Genomic DNA, 20,325 nt, shown 5'->3' with positions numbered 1-20,325 from the left:
CTATTTTTTTTTCATCATCATTAACTTGAACCCAACAATTATTGTCTCTGTTGCATTTCAAAATCTTCTCCATAGTCTTACTTTCTCTTTTCGTTTGTACAAGAAGTTTCACTTTGTATTCATCTTCCATTTTTCCATAACCCACCATACATTTTATCCTGCCTAATTATACTCAATAATACGTAATTTTACTTCCAACCCATAACCTAAAATTTTCACAGCTTCAACATAACCGCTTTAAATATGTCTGCTGGTGTCTGTGTATGTGCGGATGGGTATGTGTGTGTGTGTGTGTGTGTGTGTGTGTGTGTGTGTGTGTGTGTGTGTGTGTGTGTGTGTGTGTGTGTGTGTGTGTGTGTGTGAGTGTGTGTGTGTGTGTGTGCGAGTGTACACCTGTCCGTTTTTTCCCCTAAGGGAAGTCTTTCCGCTCCCGGGATTGGCATGACTCCTTACCCTCTCCCTTAAAACCCACATCCTTTCGTCTTTCCCTCTCCTTCCTGAAGTAGCAAGCATCGGTTGCAAAACCTAGTAATTCTGTGTGTGTGTTTGTGTGTTTTGTTCATGTGCCTGTCTGCCTGCACTTTCCCACTTGGTAAGTCTCGGAATCTTTGTTTTTAATATATTTTTCCCATGTGGAAGTTTCTTTCTATTTTATTTACATCATCATTAATTTGAACCCAACAATTATTGTCTCTGTTGCATTTTGAAATCTTCTCTATCGTCTTACTTTCTCTTTTCGTTTGTACAAGAAGTTTCACTTTGTATTCATCTTCCGTTTTTCTGTAATCTACCATACATTTTATCCTGCCTAATTATAGTAAATAATACGTAATTTACTTCCAAACCATAACCTAAAATTTTCAACGCTTTAAACTTAACCGCTTTAAATATGTCTGCATGTCTCTGTGTATGTGCGGATGGATATGTGTGTGTGTGTGTGTGTGTGAGTGTGCGAGTGTACACCTGTCCTGTTTTTCCCCTAAGGGAAGTCTTTTCGCTCCCGGGATTGGAATGACTCCTTACCCTCACCCTTAAAACCCACATCCTTTCGTCTTTCTCTCTCCTCCCTGAAGAAGCATCCATCAGTAGAGAAAGCTAGTAATTCTGAGTGTGTGTTTGTGTGTTTTGTTCATGTGCCTGTCTGCCTTCGCTTTCCCGCTTGGTAAGTCTTGGAATCTTTGTTTTTAATATATTTTTCCCATGTGGAAGTTTCTTTCTATTTTTTTTACATCATCATTAACTTGAACCCAACAATTATTGTCTCTGTTGCATTTCAAACTCTTCTCCATAGTCTTACTTTCTCTTTTCGTTTGTACAAGAAGTTTCACTTTGTATTCATCTTCCATTTTTCCGTAATTCACCATACATTTTATCCTGCCTAATTATACTCAATAATACGTAATTTACTTCCAAACCATAACCTAAAATTTTCAACGCTTTCAACATAACCGCTTTAAATATGTCTGCTGGTGTCTGTGTAAGTGCGGATGGGTATGTGTGTGTGTGTGTGTGTGTGTGTGTGTGTGTGTGTGTGTGTGTGTGTGCGAGTGTACACCTATCCGTTTTTTCCCCTAAGAGAAGTCTTTCCGCTCCCGGGATTGGAATGACTTTTTACCCTCTCCCTTAAAACCCACATCCTTTCGTCTTTCCCTCTCCTTCCTGAAGAAGCAACCATCGGTTGCGAAACCTAGTAATTCTGTGTGTGTGTTTGTGTGTTTTGTTCATGTGCCTGTCTGCCTGCACTTTCCCGCTTGGTAAGTCTTGGAATCTTTGTTTTCAATATATTTTTCCCATGTGGAAGTTTCTTTCTATTTTATTTAAATCATCATTAATTTGAACCCAACAATTATTGTCTCTGTTGCATTTCGAAATCTTCTGTATCGTCTTTCTTTCTCTTTTAGTTTGTACAAGAAGTTTCACTTTGTATTCATCTTCCATTTTTCTGTAATCTACCATACATTTTATCCTGCCTAATTATACTCAATAATACGTAATTTACTTCCAAACCATAACCCAAAATTTTCAACGCTTTCAACATAACCGCTTTAAATATGTCTGCTTTTGTCTGTGTATGTGCAGATGGAAGTGTGTGTGTGTGTGTGTGTGTGTGTGTGTGTGTGTGTGTGTACACCTGTCCTTTTTTTCCCTTAAGGGAAGTCTTTCCGCTCCCAGGATTGGAATGACTCCTTACCCTCTCCTTTAAAACCCACATCCGTTTGTCTTTCCCTCTCCTTCCTGAAGAAGCAACCATCGGTTGCGAAAGCTAGTAATTCTGTGTGTGTGTTTGTGTGTTTTGTTCATGTGCCTGTCTGCCTGCACCTACGCGCTTGGTAAGTTTTTGAATCTTTGTTTTTAATATATTTTTCCCATGTGGAAATTTTTTTTCTATTTTATTTACATCATCATTAATTTGAACCCAACAATTATTGTCTCTGTTGCATTTCGAAATCTTCTCTATCGTCTTACTTTCTCTTTTCGTTTGTACAAGAAGTTTCACTTTGTATTCATCTTCCATTTTTCTGTAATCTACCATACATTTTATCCTGCCTAATTATACTCAATAATACGTAATTTACTTCCAAACCATAACCTAAAATTTTCTACGCTTTCAACATAACCCCTTTAAATATGTCTGCTGGTGTCTGTGTATGTGCGGATGGATATGTGTGTGTGTGTGTGTGTGTGTGTGCGAGTGTACACCTGTCCGTTTTTTCCCCTAAGGGAAGTCTTTCCGCTCCCGGGATTGGATTGACTCCTTACCCTCTCCCTTAAAACCCACATCCTTTCGTCTTTCCCTCTCCTTCCTGTAGAAGCAACCATCGGTTGCGAAAGCTAGTAATTCTGTGTGTGTGTTTGTGTGTTTTGTTTATGTGCCTGTCTGCCGGTGCTTTTCCGCTTGGTAAGTCTTGGAATCTTTGTTTTTAATATATTTTTCCCATGTAGAAGTTTCTTTCTATTTTATTTACATCATCATTAATTTGAACCCAACAATAATGGTCTCTGTTGCATTTCGAAATCTTCTCTATCGTCTTACTTTCTCTTTTCGTTTGTACAAGAAGTTTCACTTTGTATTCATCTTCCGTTTTTCCGTAATCTACCATACATTTTGTCCTGCCTAATTATACTCAATAATACGTAATTTACTTCCAAACCATAACCTAAAATTTTCAACGCTTTCAATATAACCGCTTTAAATATGTCTGCTTGTGTCTGTGTATGTGCCGATGGATATGTGTGTGTGTGTGTGTGTGTGTGTGCGAGTGTACACCTGTCCTTTTTTTCCCCTAAGGGAAGTCTTTCCGCTCCCGGCATTGGAATGACTCCTTACCCTCTCCCTTAAATCCCACATCCTTTCGTCTTTCCCTCTCCTTCCTGAAGAAGCAACCATCGGTTGCGAAAGCTAGTAATTCTGTGTGTGTGTTTGTGTGTTTTGATTGTGTGCCTGTCTGCCGGCGCTTTCCCGCTAGGTAAGTCTTTGAATCTTTGTTTTTAATATATTTTTCCCATGTGGAAGTTTCTTTCTATTTTTTTTACATCATCATTAAATTGAACCCAACAATTATTGTCTCTGTTGCATTTCAAAATCTTCTCCATAGTCTTACTTTCTCTTTTCGTTTGTACAAGAAGTTTCACTTTGTATTCATCTTCCATTTTTCCGTAATCCACCATACATTTTATCCTGCCTAATTATACTCAATAATACGTAATTTACTTCCAAACCATAACCTAAAATTTTCAACGCTTCAACATAACCACTTTAAATATGTCTGCTTGTGTCTGTGTATGTGCGGATGGATATGTGTGTGTGTGTGTGTGAGTGTGCGAGTGTACACCTGTCCTGTTTTTCCCCTAAGGGAAGTCTTTCCGCTCCCGGGATTGGAATGACTCCTTACCCTCTCCCTTAAAACCCACATCCTTTCGTCTTTCTCTCTCCTCCCTGAAGAAGCATCCATCAGTAGAGAAAGCTATTAATTCTGTGTGTGTGTTTGTGTGTTTTGTTCATGAGACTGTCTGCCTTCGCTTTCCCACTTGGTAAGTCTTGGAATCTTTGTTTTTAATATATTTTTCCCATGTGGAAGTTTCTTTCTATTTTTTTTACATCATCATTAACTTAAACCCAACAATTATTGTCTCTGTTGCATTTCAAAATCTTCTCCATAGTCTTACTTTCTCTTTTCGTTTGTACAAGAAGTTTCACTTTGTATTCATCTTCCATTTTTCCGTAACCCACCATACATTTTATCCTGCCTAATTATACTCAATAATACGTAATTTACTTCCAAACCATAACCTAAAATTTTCAACGCTTTCAACAGAACCGCTTTAAATATGTCTGCTGGTGTCTGTGTAAGTGCGGATGGGTATGTGTGTGTGTGTGTGTGTGTGTGTGTGTGTGTGTGTGTGTGTGTGTCTGCAAGTGTACACCTGTCCTTTTTTTCCCCTAAGGGAAGTCTTTCCGCTCCCGGGATTGGAATGACTGCTTACCCTCTCCCTTAAATCCCATATCCTTTCGTCTTTCCCTCTCCTTCCTGAAGAAGCAACCATCGGTTGCGAAAGCTAGTAATTCTGTGTGTGTGTTTGTGTGTTTTGTTCGTGTGCCTGTCTGCCGGCGCTTTTCCGCTTGGTAAGTCTTGGAATCTTTGTTTTTAATATATTTTTCCCATGTGGAAGTTTCTTTCTATTTTATGTACATCATCATTAATTTGAACCCAACAATTATTGTCTCTGTTGCATTTCGAAATCTTCTCTAGCGTCTTACTTTCTCGTTTTGTTTGTACAAGAAGTTTCACTTCGTATTCATCTTCCATTTTTCCATAATCTACCATACATTTTATCCTGCCTAATTATACTCAATAATACGTAATTTACTTCCAAACCATAACCTAAAGTTTTCAACGCTTTAAACTTAACCGCTTTAAATATGTCTGCATGTGTCTGTGTATGTGCGGATGGATATGTGTGTGTGTGTGTGAGAGTGTGCGAGTGTACACCTGTCTTCTTTTTCCCCTAAGGGAAGTCTTTCCGCTCCCGGGATTGGAATGACTCCTTACCCTCTCCCTTAAAACCCACATCCTTTCGTCTTTCCCCCTCTCCCTGAAGAAGCATCCATCAGTAGAGAAAGCTAGTAATTCTGAGTGTGTGTTTGTGTGTTTTGTTCATGTGGCTGTCTGCCTTCGCTTTCCCGCTTGGTAAGTCTTGGAATCTTTGTTTTTAATATATTTTTCCCATGTGGAAGTTTCTTTCTATTTTTTTTTCATCATCATTAACTTGAACCCAATAATTATTGTCTCTGTTGCATTTCAAAATCTTCTCCATAGTCTTACTTTCTCTTTTCGTTTGTACAAGAAGTTTCACTTTGTATTCATCTTCCTTTTTTCCGTAACCCACCATACATTTTATCCTGCCTAATTATACTCAAAAATACGTAATTTACTTCCAAACCATAACCTAAAATTTTCAATGCTTCAACATAACCGCTTTAAATATGTCTGCTTGTGTCTGTGTATGTGCGGATGGATATGTGTGTGTGTGTGTGTGTGTGTGTGTGTGTGTGTGTGCGAGTGTACACCTGTCTTTTTTTTCCCCTAAGGAAAGTCTTTCCGCTCCCGGGATTGGAATGACTCCTTACCCTCTCCATTAAAACCCACATCCTTACGTCTTTCCCTCTCCTTCCTGAAGAAGCAAGCATCGGTTGCGAAACCTAGTAATTCTGTGTGTGTGTTTGTGTGTTTTGTTCATGTGCCTGTCTGCCTGCGCTTTCCCGCTTGGTAAGACTTGGAATCTTTGTTTTTAATATATTTTTCCCATGTGGAAGTTTCTTTCTATTTTATTTAAATCATCATTAATTTGAAACCAACAATTGTTGTCTCTGTTGCATTTCGAAATCATCTCTATCGTCTTACTTTCTCTTTTAGTTTGTACAAGAATATCACTTTGTAATCATCTTCCATTTTTCCATAATCTACCATACATTTTATCCTGCCTAATTATACTTAATAATACGTAATTTACTTCCAAACCATAACCTAAAATTTTCAACGGTTTCAACATAACCGCTTTAAATATGTCTGCTTTTGTCTGTGTATGTGCAGATGGATGTGTGTGTGTGTGTGTGTGTGTGTGTGTGTGTGTGTGTGTGTGTGTGTGTGTGTGTGTACACCTGTCCTTTTTTTCCCTTAAGGGAAGTCTTTCCGCTCCCGGGATTGGAGTGACTCCTTACCCTCTCCTTTAAAACCCACATCCTTTTGTCTTTCCCTCTCCTTCCTGAAGAAGCAACCATCGGTTGCGAAAGCTAGTAATTCTGTGTGTGTGTTTGTGTGTTTTGTTCATGTGCCTGTCTGCCTGCACCTACGCGCTTGGTAAGTTTTTGAATCTTTGTTTTTAATATATTTTTCCCATGTGGAAATTTTTTTTCTATTTTATTTACATCATCATTAATTTGAACCCAACAATTATTGTCTCTGTTGCATTTCGAATCTTCTCTATCGTCTTACTTTCTCTTTTCGTTTGTACAAGAAGTTTCACTTTGTATTCATCTTCCATTTTTCTGTAATCTACCATACATTTTATCCTGCCTAATTATACTCAATAATACGTAATTTACTTCCAAACCATAACCTAAAATTTTCAACGCTTTCAATATAACCGCTTTAAATATGTCTGCTTGTGTCTGTGTGTGTGCCGATGGATATGTGTGTGTGTGTGTGTCTGCAAGTGTACACCTGTCTTTTTTTTCCCCTAAGGGAAGTCTTTCCGCTCCCGGGATTGGAATGACTGCTTACCCTCTCCCTTAAATCCCACATCCTTTCATCTTTCCCTCTCCTTCCTGAAGAAGCAACCATCCGTTGCGAAAGCTAGTAATTCTGTGTGTGTGTTTGTGTGTTTTGTTCGTGTGCCTGTCTGCCGGCGCTTTTCCGCTTGGTAAGTCTTGGAATCTTTGTTTTTAATATATTTTTCCCATGTGGAAGTTTCTTTCTATTTTATGTACATCATCATTAATTTGAACCCAACAATTATTGTCTCTGTTGCATTTCGAAATCTTCTCTAGCGTCTTACTTTCTCGTTTTGTTTGTACAAGAAGTTTCACTTCGTATTCATCTTCCATTTTTCCATAATCTACCATACATTTTATCCTGCCTAATTATACTCAATAATACGTAATTTACTTCCAAACCATAACCTAAAGTTTTCAACGCTTTAAACTTAACCGCTTTAAATATGTCTGCATGTGTCTGTGTATGTGCGGATGGATATGTGTGTGTGTGTGTGAGAGAGTGTGCGAGTGTACACCTGTCTTGTTTTTCCCCTAAGGGAAGTCTTTCCGCTCCCGGGATTGGAATGACTCCTTACCCTCTCCCTTAAAACCCACATCCTTTCGTCTTTCCCCCTCTCCCTGAAGAAGCATCCATCAGTAGAGAAAGCTAGTAATTCTGAGTGTGTGTTTGTGTGTTTTGTTCATGTGGCTGTCTGCCTTCGCTTTCCCGCTTGGTAAGTCTTGGAATCTTTGTTTTTAATATATTTTTCCCATGTGGAAGTTTCTTTCTATTTTTTTTTCATCATCATTAACTTGAACCCAACAATTATTGTCTCTGTTGCATTTCAAAATCTTCTCCATAGTCTTACTTTCTCTTTTCGTTTGTACAAGAAGTTTCACTTTGTATTCATCTTCCTTTTTTCCGTAACCCACCATACATTTTATCCTGCCTAATTATACTCAAAAATACGTAATTTACTTCCAAACCATAACCTAAAATTTTCAATGCTTCAACATAACCGCTTTAAATATGTCTGCTTGTGACTGTGTATGTGCGGATGGATATGTGTGTGTGTGTGTGTGTGTGTGTGTGTGTGCGAGTGTACACCTGTCCGTTTTTTCCCCTAAGGGAAGTCTTTCCGCTCCCGGGATTGGCATGACTCCTTACCCTCTCCCTTAAAACCCACATCCTTTCGTCTTTCCCTCTCCTTCCTGAAGTAGCAAGCATCGGTTGCAAAACCTAGTAATTCTGTGTGTGTGTTTGTGTGTTTTGTTCATGTGCCTGTCTGCCTGCACTTTCCCACTTGGTAAGTCTCGGAATCTTTGTTTTTAATATATTTTTCCCATGTGGAAGTTTCTTTCTATTTTATTTACATCATCATTCATTTGAACCCAACAATTATTGTCTCTGTTGCATTTCGAAATCTTCTGTATCGTCTTACTTTCTCTTTTCGTTTGTACAAGAAGTTTCACTTTGTATTCATCTTCCGTTTTTCTGTAATCTACCATACATTTTATCCTGCCTAATTATAGTAAATAATACGTAATTTACTTCCAAACCATAACCTAAAATTTTCAACGCTTTAAACTTAACCGCTTTAAATATGTCTGCATGTGTCTGTGTATGTGCGGATGGATATGTGTGTGTGTGTGTGTGTGAGTGTGCGAGTGTACACCTGTCCTGTTTTTCCCCTAAGGGAAGTCTTTCCGCTCCCAGAATTGGAATGACTCCTTACCCTCTCCCTTAAAACCCACATTCTTTCGTCTTTCTCTCTCCTCCCTGAAGAAGCATCCATCAGTAGAGAAAGCTAGTAATTCTGAGTGTGTGTTTGTGTGTTTTGTTCATGTGCCTGTCTGCCTTCGCTTTCCCGCTTGGTAAGTCTTGGAATCTTTGTTTTTAATATATTTTTCCCATGTGGAAGTTTCTTTCTATTTTTTTTACATCATCATTAACTTGAACCCAACAATTATTGTCTCTGTTGCATTTCAAACTCTTCTCCATAGTCTTACTTTCTCTTTTCGTTTGTACAAGAAGTTTCACTTTGTATTCATCTTCCATTTTTCCGTAATCCACCATACATTTTATCCTGCCTAATTATACTCAATAATACGTAATTTACTTCCAAACCATAACCTAAAATTTTCAACGCTTTCAATATAACCGCTTTAAATATGTCTGCTTGTGTCTGTGTGTGTGCCGATGGATATGTGTGTGTGTGTGTGTGTCTGCAAGTGTACACCTGTCTTTTTTTTCCCCTAAGGGAAGTCTTTCCGCTCCCGGGATTGGAATGACTGCTTACCCTCTCCCTTAAATCCCACATCCTTTCATCTTTCCCTCTCCTTCCTGAAGAAGCAACCATCCGTTGCGAAAGCTAGTAATTCTGTGTGTGTGTTTGTGTGTTTTGTTCATGTGCCTGTCTGCCTGCACCTTCGCGCTTGGTAAGTCGTGGAATCTTTGTTTTTAATATATTTTTCCCATGTGGAAGTTTCTTTCTATTTTATTTACATCATCATTAATTTGAACCCAACAATTATTGTCTCTGTTGCATTTCGAAATCTTCTCTATCGTCTTACTTTCTCTTTTAGTTTGTACAAGAAGTATCACTTTGTAATCATCTTCCATTTTTCCATAATCTACCATACATTTTATCCTGCCTAATTATACTTAATAATACGTAATTTACTTCCAAACCATAACCTAAAATTTTCAACGCTTTCAACATAACCGCTTTCAATATGTCTGCTGGTGTCTGTGTATGTGCGGATGGGTATGTGTGTGTGTGTGTGTGTGTGTGTGTGTGTGTGTGTGTGTGTGCGAGTGTACACCTGTCCGTTTTTTCCCCTAAGGGAAGTCTTTCCGCTCCCGGGATTGGCATGACTCCTTACCCTCTCCCTTAAAACCCACATCCTTTCGTCTTTCCCTCTCCTTCCTGAAGTAGCAAGCATCGGTTGCAAAACCTAGTAATTCTGTGTGTGTGTTTGTGTGTTTTGTTCATGTGCCTGTCTGCCTGCACTTTCCCACTTGGTAAGTCTCGGAATCTTTGTTTTTAATATATTTTTCCCATGTGGAAGTTTCTTTCTATTTTATTTACATCATCATTAATTTGAACCCAACAATTATTGTCTCTGTTGCATTTCGAAATCTTCTCTATCGTCTTACTTTCTCTTTTCGTTTGTACAAGAAGTTTCACTTTGTATTCATCTTCCGTTTTTCTGTAATCTACCATACATTTTATCCTGTCTAATTATACTCAATAATACGTAATTTACTTCCAAACCATAACCTAAAATTTTCAACGCTTTCAACATAACCGCTTTAAATATGTCTGCTGGTGTCTGTGTATGTGCGGATCGGTATGTGTGTGTGTGTATGTGTGTGTGTGTGTGTGTGTGTGTGTGCGAGTGTACACCTGTCCGTTTTTTCCCCTAAGGGAAGTCTTTCCGCTCCCGGGATTGGCATGACTCCTTACCCTCTCCCTTAAAACCCACATCCTTTTGTCTTTCCCTCTCCTTCCTGAAGAAGCAACCATCGGTTGCGAAAGCTAGTAATTCTGTGTGTGTGTTTGTGTGTTTTGTTCATGTGCCTGTCTGCCTGCACCTACGCGCTTGGTAAGTTTTTGAATCTTTGTTTTTAATATATTTTTCCCATGTGGAAATTTTTTTTCTATTTTATTTACATCATCATTAATTTGAACCCAACAATAATGGTCTCTGTTGCATTTCGAAATCTTCTCTATCGTCTTACTTTCTCTTTTCGTTTGTACAAGAAGTTTCACTTTGTATTCATCTTCCGTTTTTCAGTAATCTCACATACATTTTATCCTGCCTAATTATACTCAATAATACGTAATTTACTTCCAAACCATAACCTAAAATTTTCAACGCTTTCAATATAACCGCTTTAAATATGTCTGCTTGTGTCTGTGTATGTGCCGATGGATATGTGTGTGTGTGTGTGTGTGTGCGAGTGTACACCTGTCCTTTTTTTCCCCTAAGGGAAGTCTTTCCGCTCCCGGCATTGGAATGACTCCTTACCCTCTCCCTTAAATCCCACATCCTTTCGTCTTTCCCTCTCCTTCCTGAAGAAGCAACCATCGGTTGCGAAAGCTAGTAATTCTGTGTGTGTGTGTTTGTGTGTTTTGTTTGTGTGCCTGTCTGCCGGCGCTTTCCCGCTTGGTAAGTCTTGGAATCTTTGTTTTTAATATATTTTTCCCATGTGGAAGTTTCTTTCTATTTTTTTTACATCATCATTAAATTGAAACCAACAATTATTGTCTCTGTTGCATTTCAAAATCTTCTCCATAGTCTTACTTTCTCTTTTCGTTTGTACAAGAAGTTTCACTTTGTATTCATCTTCCATTTTTCCGTAATCCACCATACATTTTATCCTGCCTAATTATACTCAATAATACGTAATTTACTTCCAAACCATAACCTAAAATTTTCAACGCTTCAACATAACCACTTTAAATATGTCTGCTTGTGTCTGTGTATGTGCGGATGGATATGTGTGTGTGTGTGTGTGTGTGTGTGTGTGTGTGTGTGTGTGTGTGTGCGAGTGTACACCTGTCCTGTTTTTCCCCTAAGGGAAGTCTTTCCGCTCCCGGGATTGAAATGACTCCTTACCCTCCCCCTTAAAACGCACATCCTTTCGTCTTTCCCTCTCCTTCCTGAAGAAGCAACCATCGGTTGCAAAAACTATTAATTCTGTGTGTGTGTTTGTGTGTTTTGTTCATGAGACTGTCTGCCGGCGCTTTCCCGCTTGGTAAGTCTTGGAATCTTTGTTTTTAATAAATTTTTCCCATGTGGAAGTTCCTTTCTATTTTATTTACATCATCATTAATTTGAACCCAACAATTATTGTCTCTGTTGCATTTCGAAATCTTCTCTATCGTCTTACTTTCTCTTTTCGTTTGTACAAGAAGTTTCACTTTGTAATCATCTTTCATTTTTCCATAATCTACCATACATTTTATCCTGCCTAATTATACTCAATAATACGTAATTTACTTCTAAACCATAACCTAAAATTTTCAACGCTTTCAACATAACCGCTTTAAATATGTCTGCTGGTGTCTGTGTATGTGCGGATGGGTATGTGTGTGTGTGTGTGTGTGTGTGTGCGAGTGTACACCTGTCCGTTTTTTCCCCTAAGGGAAGTCTTTCCGCTCCCGGGATTGGAATGACTCCTTACCCTCTCCCTTAAAACCCACATCCTTTCGTCTTTCCCTCTCCTTCCTGAAGAAGCAAGCATCGGTTGCAAAACCTAGTAATTCTGTGTGTGTGTTTGTGTCTTTTGTTCATGTGCCTGTCTGCCTGCACTTTCCCGCTTGGTACGTCTCGGAATCTTTGTTTTTAATATATTTTTCCCATGTGGAAGTTTCTTTCTATTTTATTTACATCATCATTAATTTGAACCCAACAATTATTGTCTCTGTTGCATTTCGAAATCTTCTCTATCGTCTTACTTTCTCTTTTCGTTTGTACAAGAAGTTTCACTTTGTATTCATCTTCCGTTTTTCCGTAATCTACCATACATTTTATCCTGCCTAATTATACTCAATAATACGTAATTTACTTCCAAACCATAACCTAAAATTTTCAACACTTTCAACATAACCGCTTTAAATATGTCTGCTGGTGTCTGTGTATGTGCGGATGGGTATGTGTGTGTGTGTGTGTGTGTGTGTGTGTGTGTGTGTGTGTGTGTGTGTGTGTGTGTGCGAGTGTACACCTGTCCGTTTTTTCCCCTAAGGGAAGTCTTTCCGCTCCCGGGATTGGCATGACTCCTTACCCTCTCCCTTAAAGCCCACATCCTTTCGTCTTTCCCTCTCCTTCCTGAAGTAGCAAGCATCGGTTGCAAAACCTAGTAATTCTGTGTGTGTGTTTGTGTGTTTTGTTCATGTGCCTGTCTGCCTGCACTTTCTCAGTTGGTAAGTCTCGGAATCTTTGTTTTTAATATATTTTTCCCATGTGGAAGTTTCTTTCTATTTTATTTACATCATCATTAATTTGAACCCAACAATTATTGTCTCTGTTGCATTTCGAAATCTTCTCTATCCTCTTACTTTCTCTTTTCGTTTGTACAAGAAGTTTCACTTTGTATTCATCTTCCGTTTTTCTGTAATCTACCATACATTTTATCCTGCCTAATTATAGTAAATAATACGTAATTTACTTCCGAACCATAACCTAAAATTTTCAATGCTTTAAACTTAACCGCTTTAAATATGTCTGCATGTGTCTGTGTATGTGCGGATGGATATGTGTGTGTGTGTGTGTGTGAGTGTGCGAGTGTACACCTGTCCTGTTTTTCCCCTAGGGGAAGTCTTTCCGCTCCCGGAATTGGAATGACTCCTTACCCTCTCCCTTAAAACCCACATCCTTTCGTCTTTCTCTCTCCTCCCTGAAGAAGCATCCATCAGTAGAGAAAGCTAGTAATTCTGAGTGGGTGTTTGTGTGTTTTGTTCATGTGCCTGTCTGCCTTCGCTTTCCCGCTTGGTAAGTCTTGGAATCTTTGTTTTTAATATATTTTTCCCATGTGGAAGTTTCTTTCTATTTTTTTTACATCATCATTAACTTGAACCCAACAATTATTGTCTCTGTTGCATTTCAAACTCTTCTCCATAGTCTTACTTTCTCTTTTCGTTTGTACAAGAAGTTTCACTTTGTATTCATCTTCCATTTTTCCGTAATCCACCATACATTTTATCCTGCCTAATTATACTCAATAATACGTAATTTACTTCCAAACCATAACCTAAAATTTTCAACGCTTTCAACATAACCGCTTTAAATATGTCTGCTTGTGTCTGTGTATGTGCAGATGGATGTGTGTGTGTGTGTGTGTGTGTGTGTGTGTGTGTGTGTGTGTGTGTGTGTGTGTGTGTGTGTGTGTGTGTACACCTGTCCTTTTTTTCCCTTAAGGGAAGTCTTTCCGCTCCCCGGATTGGAATGACTCCTTACCCTCTCCTTTAAAACCCACATCCTTTTGTCTTTCCCTCTCCTTCCTGAAGAAGCAACCATCGGTTGCGAAAGCTAGTAATTCTGTGTGTGTGTTTGTGTGTTTTGTTCATGTGCCTGTCTGCCTGCACCTACGCGCTTGGTAAGTTTTTGAATCTTTGTTTTTAATATATTTTTCCCATGTGGAAATTTTTTTTCTATTTTATTTACATCATCATTAATTTGAACCCAACAATTATTGTCTCTGTTGCATTTAGAATCTTCTCTATCGTCTTACTTTCTCTTTTCGTTTGTACAAGAAGTTTCACTTTGTATTCATCTTCCATTTTTCTGTAATCTACCATACATTTTATCCTGCCTAATTATACTCAATAATACGTAATTTACTTCCAAACCATAACCTAAAATTTTCTACGCTTTCAACATAACCGCTTTAAATATGTCTGCTGGTGTCTGTGTATGTGCGGATGGATATGTGTGTGTGTGTGTGTGTGTGTGCGAGTGTACACCTGTCCGTTTTTTCCCCTAAGGGAAGTCTTTCCGCTCCCGGGATTGGATTGACTCCTTACCCTCTCCCTTAAAACCCACATCCTTTCGTCTTTCCCTCTCCTTCCTGTAGAAGCAACCATCGGTTGCGAAAGCTAGTAATTCTGTGTGTGTGTTTGTGTGTTTTGTTTATGTGCCTGTCTGCCGGTGCTTTCCCGCTTGGTAAGTCTTGGAATCTTTGTTTTTAATATATTTTTCCCATGTGGAAGTTTCTTTCTATTTTATTTACATCATCATTAATTTGAACCCAACAATAATGGTCTCTGTTGCATTTCGAAATCTTCTCTATCGTCTTACTTTCTCTTTTCGTTTGTACAAGAAGTTTCACTTTGTATTCATCTTCCGTTTTTCCGTAATCTACCATACATTTTATCCTGCCTAATTATACTCAATAATACGTAATTTACTTCCAAACCATAACCTAAAATTTTCAACGCTTTCAATATAACCGCTTTAAATATGTCTGCTTGTGTCTGTGTAAGTGCGGATGGATATGTGTGTGTGTGTGTGTGTGTGTGTGTGTGTGTGTGTGTGTGTGTGCGAGTGTACACCCGTCCTGTTTTTCCCCTAAGGGAAGTCTCTCTGCTCCCGGGATTGGAATGACTCCTTACCCTCTCCCTTAAAACCCACATCCTTTTCGTCTTTCCCTCTCCTTCCTGAAGAAGCAACCATCAGTTGGGAAAGCTAGTAATACTGAGTGTGTGTTTGTGTGTTTTGTTCATGTGCCTGTCTGCCGGCGCTTTCCCCCTTGGTAAGTCTTGGAATCTTTGTTTTTAATATATTTTTCCCATGTGGAAGTTTCTTTTTATTTTATTTACATCATCATTAATTTGAACCCAACAATTATTGTCTCTGTTGCATTTCAAAATCTTCTCCATAGTCTTACTTTCTCTTTTCGTTTGTACAAGAAGTTTCACTTTGTATTCATCTTCCATTTTTCCGTAATCTACCATACACTTTATCCTGCCTAATTATACTCAATAATACGTAATTTACATCCAAACCATAACCTACAATTTTCAACGCTTTCAACATAACCGCTTTAAATATGTCTGCTTGTGTCTGTGTATGTGCGGATGGATATGTGTGTGTGTGTGTGTGTGTGTGTGTGTGTGCGAGTGTACACCTGTCCTGTTTTTCCCCTAAGGGAAGTCATTCCGCTCCCGGGATTGGAATGACTCCTTACCATCTCCCTTAAAACCCACATCCTTTCGTCTTTCCCTCTCCGTCCTGTAGAAGCAACCATTGGTTGCGAAAGCTAGTAACTGTGTGTGTGTGTTTGTGTGTTTTGTTCATGTGCCTGTCTGCCGGCGCTTTCCCGCTTGGTAAGTCTTGGAATCTTTGTTTTTAATATATTTTTCCCATGTGGAAGTTTCTTTCTATTTTATGTACATCATCATTAATTTGAACCCAACAATTATTGTCTCTGTTGCATTTCGAAATCTTCTCTAGTGACTCACTTTCTCTTTTCGTTTGTACAAGAAGTTTCACTTTGTATTCATATTCCATTTTTCCGTAATCTACCATACACTTTATCCTGCCTAATTATACTCAATAATACGTAATTTACATCCAAACCATAACCTACAATTTTCAACGCTTTCAACATAACTGCTTTAAATATGTCTGCTTGTGTCTGTGTATGTGCGGATGGATATGTGTATGTGTGTGTGTGTGTGCGAGTGTACACATGTCCTGTTTTTCCCCTAAGGGAAGTCTTTCCGCTCCCGGGATTGGAATGACTCCTTACCCTCTCCCTTAAAACCCACATTCTTTTGTCTTTCCCTCTCCATCCTGTAGAAGCAACCATTGGTTGCGAAAGCTAGTAACTGTGTGTGTGTGTTTGTGTGTTTTGTTCATGTGCCTGTCTGCCGGCGCTTTCCCGCTTGGTAAGTCTTGGAATCTTTGTTTTTAATATATTTTTCCCATGTGGAAGTTTCTTTCTATTTTATGTACATCATCATTAATTTGAACCCAACATGTATTGTCTCTGTAGCATTTCGAAATCTTCTCTAGTGCCTCACTTTCACTTTTCGTTTGTACAAGAAGTTTCACTTTGTATTCATATTCCATTTTTCCGTAATATACCATACACTTTATCCTGCCTAATTATACTCAATAATACGTAATTTACATCCAAACCATAACCTACAATTTTCAACGCTTTCATCATAACCGCTTTAAATATGTCGCTTATGTCGGTGTATGTGCGGATGGATATGTGTGTGTGTGTGTGTGTGTGTGTGCGAGTGTACACCTGTCCTTTTTTTCCCCTAAGGGAAGTCTTTCCGCTCCCGGGATTGGAATGACTACTTACCCTCTCCCCTAAAACCCACATTCTTTCGTCTTTCCCTCTCCTTCCTGAAGAAGCATCCATCAGTTGGGAAAGCTAGTAATTCTGAGTGTGTGTTTGTGTGTTTTGTTCATGTGCCTGTCTGCCGGCGCTTTCCCGCTTGGTAAGTCTTGGAATCTTTGTTTTTAATATATTTTTCCCATGTGGAAGTTTCTTTCTATTTTTTTTCATCATCATTAACTTGAACCCAACAATTATTGTCTCTGTTGCATTTCAAAATCTTCTCTATCGTCTTATTTTCTGTTTTCGTTTGTACAAGAAGTTTCACTTTGTAATCATCTTCCATTTTTCCATTATCTACCATACATTTTATCCTGCCTAATTATACTCAATAATACGTAATTTACTTCCAAACCATAACCTAAAATTTTCAACGCTTTCAACATAACCGCTTTCAATATGTCTGCTTGTGTCTGTGTAAGTGCAGATGGATATGTGTGTGTGTGTGTGTGTGTGTGTGTGTGTGTGCGAGTGTACACCCGTCCTGTTTTTCCCCTAAGGGAAGTCTCTCTGCTCCCGGGATTGGAATGACTCCTTACCCTCTCCCTTAAAACCCACATCCTTTTCGTCTTTCCCTCTCCTTCCTGAAGAAGCAACCATCAGTTGGGAAAGCTAGTAATTCTGACTGTGTGTTTGTGTGTTTTGTTCATGTGCCTGTCTGCCGGCGCTTTCCCCCTTGGTAAGTCTTGGAATCTTTGTTTTTAATATATTTTTCCCATGTGGAAGTTTCTTTTTATTTTATTTACATCATCATTAATATGAACCCAACAATTATTGTCTCTGTTGCATTTCGAAATCTTCTCTAGTGACTCACTTTCTCTTTTCGTTTGTACAAGAAGTTTCACTTTGTATTCATATTCCATTTTTCCGTAATCTACCATACACTTTATCCTGCCTAATTATACTCAATAATACGTAATTTACATCCAAACCATAACCTACAATTTTCAACGCTTTCAACATAACCGCTTTAAATATGTCTGCTTGTGTCTGTGTATGTGCGGATGGATATGTGTGTGTGTGTGTGTGTGTGTGTGTGCGAGTGTACACCTGTCCTGTTTTTCCCCTAAGGGAAGTCTTTCCGCTCCCGGGATTGGAATGACTCCTTACCCTCTCCCTTAAAACCCACATCCTTTCGTCTTTCCCTCTCCATCCTGTAGAAGCAACCATTGGTTGCGAAAGCTAGTAACTGTGTGTGTGTGTTTGTGTGTTTTGTTCATGTGCCTGTCTGCCGGCGCTTTCCCGCTTGGTAAGTCTTGGAATCTTTGTTTTTAATATATTTTTCCCATGTGGAAGTTTCTTTCTATTTTATGTACATCATCATTAATTTGAACCCAACAATTATTGTCTCTGTTGCATTCCGAAATCTTCTCTAGTGAATCACTTTCTCTTTTCGTTTGTACAAGAAGTTTCACTTTGTATTCATATTACATTTTTCCGTAATCTACCATACACTTTATCCTGCCTAATTATAATCAATAATACGTAATTTACATCCAAACCATAACCTACTATTTTCAACGCTGTCAACATAACCGCTTTAAATATGTCTGCTTGTGTCTGTGTATGTGCGGATGGATATGTGTATGTGTGTGTGTGTGTGCGCGAGTGTACACCTGTGCTGTTTTTCCCCTAAGGGAAGTCTTTCCGCTCCCGGGATTGGAATGACTGCTTACCCTCTCCCTTAAAACGCACATCCTTTCGTCTTTCCCTCTCCATCCTGTAGAAGCAACCATTGGTTGCGAAAGCTAGTAACTGTGTGTGTGTGTTTGTGTGTTTTGTTCATGTGCCGGTCTGCCGGCGCTTTCCGCTTGGTAAGTCTTGGAATCTTTGTTTTTAATATATTTTTCCCATGTGGAAGATTCTTTCTATTTTATGTACATCATCATTAATTTGAACCCAACAATTATTGTCTCTGTTGCATTTCGAAATCTTCTCTAGTGACTCACTTTCTCTTTTCGTTTGTACAAGAAGTTTCACTTTGTATTCATATTCCATTTTTCCGTAATCTACCATACACTTTATCCTGCCTAATTATACTCAATAATACGTAATTTACATCGAAACCATAACCTACAATTTTCAACGCTTTCATCATAACCGCTTTAAATATGTCGCTTGTGTCGGTGTATGTGTGGATGGATATGTGTGTGTGTGTGTGTGTGTGCGAGTGTACACCTGTCTTTTTTTTCCCCTAAGGGAAGTCTTTCCGCTCCCGGGATTGGAATGACTCCTTACCCTCTCCCCTAAAACCCACATCCTTTCGTCTTTCCCTCTCCTTCCTGAAGAAGCATCCATCAGTTGGGAAAGCTAGTAATTCTGAATGTGTGTTTGTGTGTTTTGTTCATGTGCCTGTCTGCCGCCGCTTTCCCGCTTGGTAAGTCTTGGAATCTTTGTTTTTAATATATTTTTCCCATGTGGAAGTTTCTTTCTATTTTTTTCATCATCATTAACTTGAACCCAACAATTATTGTCTCTGTTGAATTTCAAAATCTTCTCTATCGTCTTATTTTCTGTTTTCGTTTGTACAAGAAGTGTCACTTTGTAATCGTCTTCCATTTTTCCATAATCTACCATACATTTTATCCTGCCTAATTATACTCAATAATACGTAATTTACTTCCAAACCATAACCTAAAATTTTCAACGCTTTCAACATAACCGCTTTCAATATGTCTGCTTGTGTCTGTGTAAGTGCAGATGGATATGTGTGTGTGTGTGTGTGTGTGTGTGTGTGTGTGCGAGTGTACACCCGTCCTGTTTTTCCCCTAAGGGAAGTCTCTCTGCTCCCGGGATTGGAATGACTCCTTACCCTCTCCCTTAAAACCCACATCCTTTTCGTCTTTCCCTCTCCTTCCTGAAGAAGCAACCATCAGTTGGGAAAGCTAGTAATTCTGACTGTGTGTTTGTGTGTTTTGTTCATGTGCCTGTCTGCCGGCGCTTACCCCCTTGGTAAGTCTTGAAATCTTTGTTTCTAATATATTTTTCCCATGTGGAAGTTTCTATCAATTTGATTTACATCATCATTACTTAGAACCCAACAATTATTGTCTCTGTTGCATTTCAAAATCTTCTCCATAGTCTTACTTTCTCTTTTCGTTTGTACAAGAAGTTTCACTTTGTATTCATCTTCCATTTTTCCGTAATCTACCATACATTTTATCCTGCCTAATTATACTCAATAATACGTAATTTACTTCCAAACCATAACCTAAAATTTTCAACACTTTCAACATAACTGCTTTAAATATGTCTGTGTGTCTGTGTATGTGCAGATGGATATGTGTGTGTGTGTGTGTGTGTGTGTGCGAGTGTACACCTGCCTTTTTTTCTCCTAAGGGAAGTCTGTCCGCTCCCGGGATTGGAATGACTCCTTACCCTCTCCCCTAAAACCCACATCCTTTCGCCTTTCTCTCTCCTTCCTGAAGAAGCAACCATCGGTTGCGAAAGCTAGTAATTCTGTGTGTGTGTTTGTGTGTTTTGTTCATGTGGCTGTCTGCCGGCGCTTTCAAGCTTGGTAAGTCTTGGAATCTTTGTTTTTAATATATTTTTCCCATGTGGAAGTTTCTATCAATTTGATTTACATCATCATTACTTAGAACCCAACAATTATTGTCTCTCTTGCATTTCGAAATCTTCTCTATCGTCTTACTTTCTCTTTTCGTTTGTACAAGAAGTTTCACTTTGTATTCATCTTCCATTATTCCGT

The sequence above is a fragment of the Schistocerca gregaria genome, chromosome 4, assembly GCF_023897955.1.
Source record: "Schistocerca gregaria isolate iqSchGreg1 chromosome 4, iqSchGreg1.2, whole genome shotgun sequence".
Lineage (NCBI taxonomy): Eukaryota > Metazoa > Arthropoda > Insecta > Orthoptera > Acrididae > Schistocerca > Schistocerca gregaria.
This window is presented reverse-complemented; position numbering follows the sequence as displayed.